Raw genomic sequence first — 8,238 nt, 5'->3', positions numbered from 1 at the left:
GGGGAGCAGCCAGAAGACTAAGGAGAACTCCCTTTAGCACCGAGATGTCAGGAAGTAAGGATAGGGGATGGAAGGTTGTTGGCCTCCACTAACATGTGTGGCTGGAAAGTTGCAGGGGGTAGTCTCAGAGTGGCCGTCCACACATGCGGGCCCTGTGGTGGTTGTCCTTGATGGACAGGGGCCGCCACGGGAGTAGAGAGAACTCACAGTAGGCTGCTGGGGAGATAGTGGCCGCCTTCCCAGTGGGGGGAAAAGAAGTGGCCGCAGCTGTGGGCTGGCTGTTGCTTTTTGTATTAAGAAAGGTCACAGAGGCTGAGCTGACAGCCAAGGCGAAGGTTAACTTGAATGCTGATACTGGTTCCTCTGAAAGTGAGGCATGTGAACGTGAGTGAATGATTTGTATTATTGTCTATTACTGTTACTTGTTGAAACTGAATTAGCTATTTAGAAACTGAAAAAAAAAAAAAAAAAAGAAATCCCTGAAAATGTCCAAGATGGGGCTCTTTTGACATTCTAAAACTGGTTTTTGCTTATGCCCTTAGAGGAAGTTAGCTTTCTAGAAGGAATTGGTATTTCTTTTTTCATGCGTTTGAGATGTAAATGAAATAAGAGCTTGTAGGTAAACTCTATAGGAATACTTATGTTTGGGGAATGTCTGTCTAAAATAGTCTCTCCAGATTTTGGTGATTTGTAACTAAACTAAGTTAAATGAAGAGAATTCACTGATTACCTGGGTCATTTCAAATAGAATAAAATATTAGGACATTAATTGCTGGGCTGGTCTAAGTTTACCTACCCTTGCCTTCTTAGGAGAGGAAGACTAAAGCATAAGTTTTCCAATCAGGAAATGCTGGTATGACAAATATTCATGATTACTTGCTTCTTGGTTTTTACCAGATATTAAGGTTTTTAAGGGTTCTGATTATAATCAGTCATAATTCTAGTTATTGTAACCAAGTTTCTTTATTTTTATTTTATTGTAATTAGGTGTTTAACTCTGCCTTTTTAAGTCTTTTGTCATTTATAGACAGTTGTACTCTGATGCTTTTGCAAAAGTGCTTCATCTTCAAGAAGATACATAGGAAGGACATTTTGACAAGTTTAGGTCTCTAATAAATTTTATATGATACCACTGAATGGGGTAAAAAATTAAAGAATCCTAATGGAAAGCCTGATGGCTTCCTAAAAAGTTATAAAAAGGATTGGTTACTGAGTGAACTGGTGAATATGGTTATAATTTTTATGCTTTTTGTCTGGAATATTACTGGTTTTTTGTTTGTTTTTTTAAAAAATTAATTTATTTTTATTTTTGGCTGCCTTGGGTCTTTGTTGCTGCGCGTGGGCTTTTCTCTAGTTGCGGCGAGCGGGGGCTACTCTTCGTTGCGGTTCGTGGGCTTCTCATTGGGTGGCTTCTCTTGTTGCAGAGCACGGGCTCTAGGCGCGCGGGCTTCAGTAGTTGTGGCACTCAGACTCAGTAGTTTTGGTTCGCGGGCTCTAGAGCGCAGGCTCAGTCCTTGTGGCGCATGGGCTTAGTTGCTCAGTTGCTCCGCGGCATGTGGGATCTTCCTGGACCAGGGCTCAAACCCGTGTCCCCTGCACTGGCAGGCGGATTCTTAACCACTGCGCCACCAGGCAAGCCCGATATTACTGGTTTTGGTCTGTGTTTTCCAGATACAGGGAAGCCCTTCCCTCAAGTTAGTTATAACTTATAGCAATTTGGTAAACTACACCTGTGGGTAGAATTGAAACATTTTTCTTTTCTCTCTGCCTGGTCCCTTCAGAAGTTGGAGACTCTTGGGTTCTGAGCAGCCTTATCAGGTGGATGGGAAAAACTGTCTCCTGGCATATGTGGGAATCTCTATATTTTGGGGACCTCTGGCAAAGAGAAATCCACCGAGGCAGAGCCTGATGGCAGACCTTTGGCATGGCTTTCCTGCTCGGGAGGCCGTTAGGGAATTCAGTCTGAGATTCCTTCTGAGGAGTTCTACCTCAGCCAGATTGGAGGAGCCTATGTGGTCAATTGACCAGACTTATTTTGCAAACAAATCAGTCTTGATTTGGCTGTGTTTGGTGGAAATAAGGGTACTTTTAGAGAGAAAAATGTTATATTTCAGTAGATAAGAAATTCTATTCCTGTTGATTGAGGTCTAGATTTATAAAAGTTATTGTATTAGCCTCACTTTTGCCCTGATGTTCAGGAGGAAAAGAAAATTATCTAATGAAGTTGTCACAGAGTATAACTACTCATGATGTATGACTGCTTACTTTAAGTCTGCCACTGAAAGCACACGCACAATGCTCGTGTAACAATTCAGTATAAGTGATAAAATGTGTAGCCTATAAAATGTTTCCCCATTAACATACCTCTGAGTTTGTTCACAGTATCTGATCCGTTTTCCCCCAGCATGGATAACTAGACAAATATGAAGGAGGTCAAGCACAGAAGGTCATAATCTGGACCCAGGGAAGGCAGCATTCACCCTGGCTTCTAGTGACGTATACTTTGGTCTATCAAAATATTTGCAATCAAAAGGGGGAAATGATGGGAACATTGTCATATATGGAGATATGGGGAAGTCATTCTAGCTTATACATGATTTAACTTAAACCCTACTGACCAGAGTGGCCTGCTTTGTGGCCTATGGACACATTGCTGTATTACTGAAAACTTGAGTTTTTCTGAACTATATGGGAGACCAGGACAAAAACCACGGGCAGGTGTGGTATTATCTCAGAATGCCAGTACTGCTTGTATTTTGTTCGGCGGCCATGATCTCCCCTGTGTTGTGCCTGTTAGATGTCTTTCGTATCATCCCTAGCCTGAGCGGAGGAATCTATTCAAGGATTGGGAAGCTACCATGGCCTCACTGCCAAATGAATCTAATTGTGGGGTCTACGGTGAGATGCTGTTTTCATCCTCCTCTGGACTTTCATGAAAAATGGACCCGGCTAATGTGACTCTGTGGGGATGGCTGACAGTGGGGGACAAAGACTCTCACCATCTTCCTGTCCCACATGCCAATATGTCAGAAGGATCCCCGTCAATAAATGTTAATGTACGACTGACTGCCCATGAACCCCCTTGGGCTATGCTGTGTGGAATAGAATAGGCTGGCTTCTGGACACATGAGCCCAACTAGTGGGATTAACTGTTTTTTGTTAGGAAAGACCTAATGGGTCCAGCTCTTAATGGCACTCAACATAACATGGGGTGGGCAGACCTGTAGTTTGACTGCTGGCTAGGCCACCAGAATGTTTCTTTTAGAGCTGGCGCCTTCCCCACCCCATGGGGGTGGCTCTGGGTTTGTGGAAACCGGGGGTGGCCTTACCTTCCTTATAACTTGTCAGGACACTGCTGTCATTGACTCCCTCTTCATTGACCCGGTAAGTGCTTGGCTCTAAAACTTGCCCACATCCTGGCGAATGAGTGTTCTGAGCGTACTAGTTATCTTACTCCTGGTGCTCTCTGGATGCTCGCCGTCTGTATGGTACCTGTGGTATCTGGTTGCAGTGCCCCCTACATACCTGACCCCAGGGATATGGGGAAGAGGAGCGGACCAGGATTGCAAGCGTCCTGCAGGGTCTGTAGGGTTGGAGTGTATGGTCAGGCCACCCAAGATGGCTGCTCTCTTGGTCTCGGTACATCCCCTGCCTGACCAGTGCCTGCTTCACCTACACCCCATTCACATTCCTGACCTTCTTAAATATTGCCCCCACCCCAGCTAGTGATTTACATCGGAACATCTCCACCGTGATAGCTTATCAAAGGGGCCATGAGGGGTGTGCCTCTCTTCTACTTTCCCTGGTAACGGATGAGACAACCTGAGGTCAATTCCTCCTATAACTGGTAACCTCCCCTTGCCCCCTGGGAGTGAAGACTGCCGCCATGTCCTGCCCACTGTCTGCAGCACATAGTGGGGTGTCACTCCAGGACCTTGCTTCAGACGTGTAAGATCCTCCATCCATTAAACCACTGATGTTTCTTTCACCGACTCTGGGCTCTTTCTTCAGTCTTGAGGATGGGCAAGTACAGGGCTTGTAGGCCTGCTTGGTGCAGCCCATCACTAAGGTTGTGAGAGTTTAAGTAAGTTGCCTAAGGTGGTATGTTTTACAATGTTTAGCTGTCCCAGAGAGGCTTCACAGCCCATGTTCTCTCCTGTGAGCCGTAGCCTCTTCCATGTTATTTCCATTGTTAGAGAAAGGGGGCTTTACCTTTTGGTCAAGATGTCACGGGAAGAAATTTGTGCATACTTGTTTGCTTCACATGCACAGGAATGACAGAATTTTAAAAATATAAATCAACGGATAATTAGTCATATTCAAACAAGAAGAGAAATCTCTCCATGTATCAGCAACCTCATGCTGATAAGTTGGTATTCAAGTCATATGGGGGCTCAGCAGTGGGAATCATATTTAATCACTCGACTGTTCTTGCAGTAACTTGGTACAACACGGAATCTAGCCAGGGGCAGGGGCCATGCTCCTTATCAATAGGCTGTAATTGGAATAGCACAAATTACTTGTCGACCTTTGCAAACCAGAAACCTGCTGGTGACCTGTGACCCAGGAATAGAGCAGAGGCACCCTTGCAAGTACATGGAGCCTACCTGTGATACCTGGTGAGGAGTATAAAGTTCTGCAAAAGACAAAAATGGATCTTGAATCTTGTCTGACCATGAGATACCGTGCAGTTAACACCACCTGTGTGAACCTAAGTTTCCTCAGTTGCACAATGTGCATGAATAGAATCTACTTCACTGAATGGTTGTAATGATTAAATCAAAAATATATGTAAGTACTTATAAAAATGTCCTACTTCTGCTAAATAACAAGTATTTACTACTATTAAGACCAAATCTTTTCCCCCACGGTATTTTAAAACAACTTGAAATCTAATCCCATTAACTAATTAACTGGATATATGTACCTTATGAATTTATTTAAATACTTAGAAAAATTGTGTTTGGGTAACGGTATTGAAATTAAAATACTCAGTGAATGATGAAAAAAAAAAAAAAAGACCAAATCATTTTACTTCCTTTAACTGCTTTTGGGAGAAATATTTTAAAAGGTGTCACATACCCTTCTGACATTTTAAATGGAGGTCATGGAAAGCTCATTTTAAAATTGTTATAAAATAATAGAAATTTAGGTTGTTAAAGGATTTTGAAAATCATCTAATCAGACCCCCAATTATAAAGATGTAGGAACAAAGGCCCAGAGAAGTAACTGACTTGTTCATGGTTTCACCTCACCTAGTGCAGGGATCTGTTCCAATGCACTTGCACCAGGGCAGTGAGGCATTACTTTATAATGGAGGGCTGTGTGCCCCGATACACAATGAGCCCACAATTTTGAAACTGATTTTATATTCTACTCTCTAACTGCTTTCTATCTGCTGTCATTTCTACTTTTGGTTTATCTGATTCTAATGCCCCCCTATTTCTCCACATTTTACTCCTCTTATCCACATTGGGATAAGAAACAAATGAACCAGTGTGAACTAGGTTTAAAATATAAATGTGTGAGCTCTGAGTGAGGGTGAAGTGACTCTACTGTGAGTAGAACACTTGCCTTTCAGTACCTTTATTTTGGTTTATTTATTTTGACTATTTCACAGCTGTGGATGGTGGTGGGAGTTGAGAGCAATTCTAGGCTGAGCATCAGGTTACTGGTTTTCTGAAAAATTGAAATCCCAATAAATGTGAGGCATTGTTGCATTAGCATTTGGATAAATGTGAAAATTAGACATTGAGAATGAATTAATGACCGTCAACCATCACCACCAAAAAAAAAAAATAATCCAAGAATGGTAACTAAATTAGGAGATGTTAATGTGTTGAATTAGAACTAAAATGTAAAAGTTAAAGAAGATAGTCTGTCCATTTTGTATTAATTGAGAAACAAGCAAATTAATTTAAGAAATGTAAGAAAAGTCTATTTATATACTGTCTTTCTGACTCTACATAAGTCATCTAGTCTGCAAGAATTGCCGTTCCAAGGGACATTATGTTATCATAATGCTAATCTCTAGTTTCCCCCCAATATTTACCCACATGGTCACGAACACACGCCGTCAGAAAGATGAATGTAGCTCAGGTTCTGGAGGATTTAAGACAATAATTGTCATCGATTTTTCTGGGACAGAAAGCATTAGATTGCCAAAATCATGGGTTAAGAACATTATTAAACCATAACACATGATCAAATAGCCAAACTTTGTAGGAAGCTCTTTGAAAATGTACCCTTTGGGGCATCACTCAAACTTTTCAACAGTAGTTTGTGGCTTTGTTTTGTTTTGTTTTTGGTGTGATAGCATACATTTTATTTTTGTACCAGCTAGTATCTGTTATCAGGAAGTGCATGATTATACATTTCATAACCTGACATAAAATGTTTTTAACCTTAATTTTATCAATTGCATATCAATGCTTAACACTAACATACAGTAAGATGCTATGATGATGATGATACTATTTACTACTCTAAGTGATCACTTATTATGGTGCTTTGTATATGCCAGTCACTGTTCTGGGCAATTTACATGTATAACGTATGTCATTTGATTATAACACATGGAAATGGGCTTTTACTAGTAAGTGGTTTCTAATAACAAATCTCCCTGCTCCTGTATGGTTCCCCCACCAGCTCATTATGGCTTTTGGAATTCAACCATTAAGGAAGAATTTTCAAGAGCTTACACTGGACACCAGAATAGTTTATGTCTCAGTCTGTGTTTGTGCTTAAGCTACTGTCTCTTAGTTGCAAATCCACCCTTCTATACTTGAGAACAGTGGCACTAAACTGCACAGTTTTCATTTCTCCTTTTAAAATGCTTCCTACTGAGTTCTGAGAATAGGAGGCAGTATAGGGAGATGAGAAGGCAGAAGGAAAAAGAAGGGACTTCTTCATTCCTTCGTAAGTCTCTTCTTGCATAAGGAGTGTCCTCATACTGACCCTCTACTTTGGCAGACCTCTACTTGATTCTTACTGCATTGCCAGGAATAGCCTCATCACTCCCCTGGCATTGACCCCTTCTTAAAGGTCTGAGCCCCAGCTCTCCTTGGGAATCTTCCCCTAAGATGATAACTCTAGCCCTTTTTCATTTTACCCCAGCCCTAAGGATGGTAGCTGTTTCTCTATCTGAACTTTGCTTGATACCAGAAGATTCTGAGAATTATTTGGTCATGTCCGTGTCCTCTGATGAAGTACTGATCTCCTTTCCAGTGGGAAATGAGATACTAGTAATTCATAATATAAAGTTATATTACAATTAATTTAAATGATCACTTCTTATTGATTATAATGAAATATCCTGAGAACCCAGTGTCTTCAATCCTTAATTCTTATAGTAATTATGATGACTACAAGAACTGTGGGTGAGATGCCTCTTCTGACTGCACTGGAGAATCTACAGACAGAAATGTATAAACTCAGGGCTTTTAATCCTCAGTTCAAGCAATAGAGAACAGAAGAGCTTCTATAGCACTCGAAAGAATCTCTTTTTCTTATAGTGCAGGGCTGGCTTCTTTTAAAAAGTAGATGCATATTTTAATTGTGCTGATTGCAGAATTACAGTGTAAATCAAAGTCTTACACTTGCCATGTCTCTCATGAAAAAGTGAGGATATTAATTGGGAAAGTGAGACTGAAACTTGTATGGTGACATCTGAGGGGACTTGAACAATGCTGAGAATCTTAGAACTCCAAGGCTAAGATTTCTTAGTAGTGGAAGAAATCTACCTTCCTGGATGTGAGAAAACTATCCTGCTCTTGGATTAAGACCCTTCAGTAATTCTGTGCGGTAAAGAACTCCAAATCAACCAGCTGGGATGCTGACTGAGAGAAAAGGATAGTAGAAGAAGGAAGTTATTTATATCTACTACAGTCATGTGACTAATTACAGAAGTGGGGACTACAGGAGCTATGCATAGTTTATTCCTTGCTTGCTATTATTTTCACAGAGATAGATATAGCTCTTCCTACCCATAAAGACCACATAGATATTTAGAGATATTAATATTTGTATATATTATATGCTTTCTTTTGACCTCCTTTCTCCTATCCCCTTACTGTTTTATATAAAGGTAGTTTCTCATAGATAGGTTTACAATTGAGTCTTTAGGAAACAGAATATTCAGGTGGGACTCTGATTGTAATAGAAGATTAAATATCATTAGAAATGGATGCTGTGATTGTTACCTAGAAATGAACAAAATGGCTGTTTGGATTTTGTGTA

The sequence above is a fragment of the Balaenoptera acutorostrata genome, chromosome 2 (genome assembly GCF_949987535.1).
Source record: "Balaenoptera acutorostrata chromosome 2, mBalAcu1.1, whole genome shotgun sequence".
Classification (NCBI taxonomy): domain Eukaryota; kingdom Metazoa; phylum Chordata; class Mammalia; order Artiodactyla; family Balaenopteridae; genus Balaenoptera; species Balaenoptera acutorostrata.
This window is presented reverse-complemented; position numbering follows the sequence as displayed.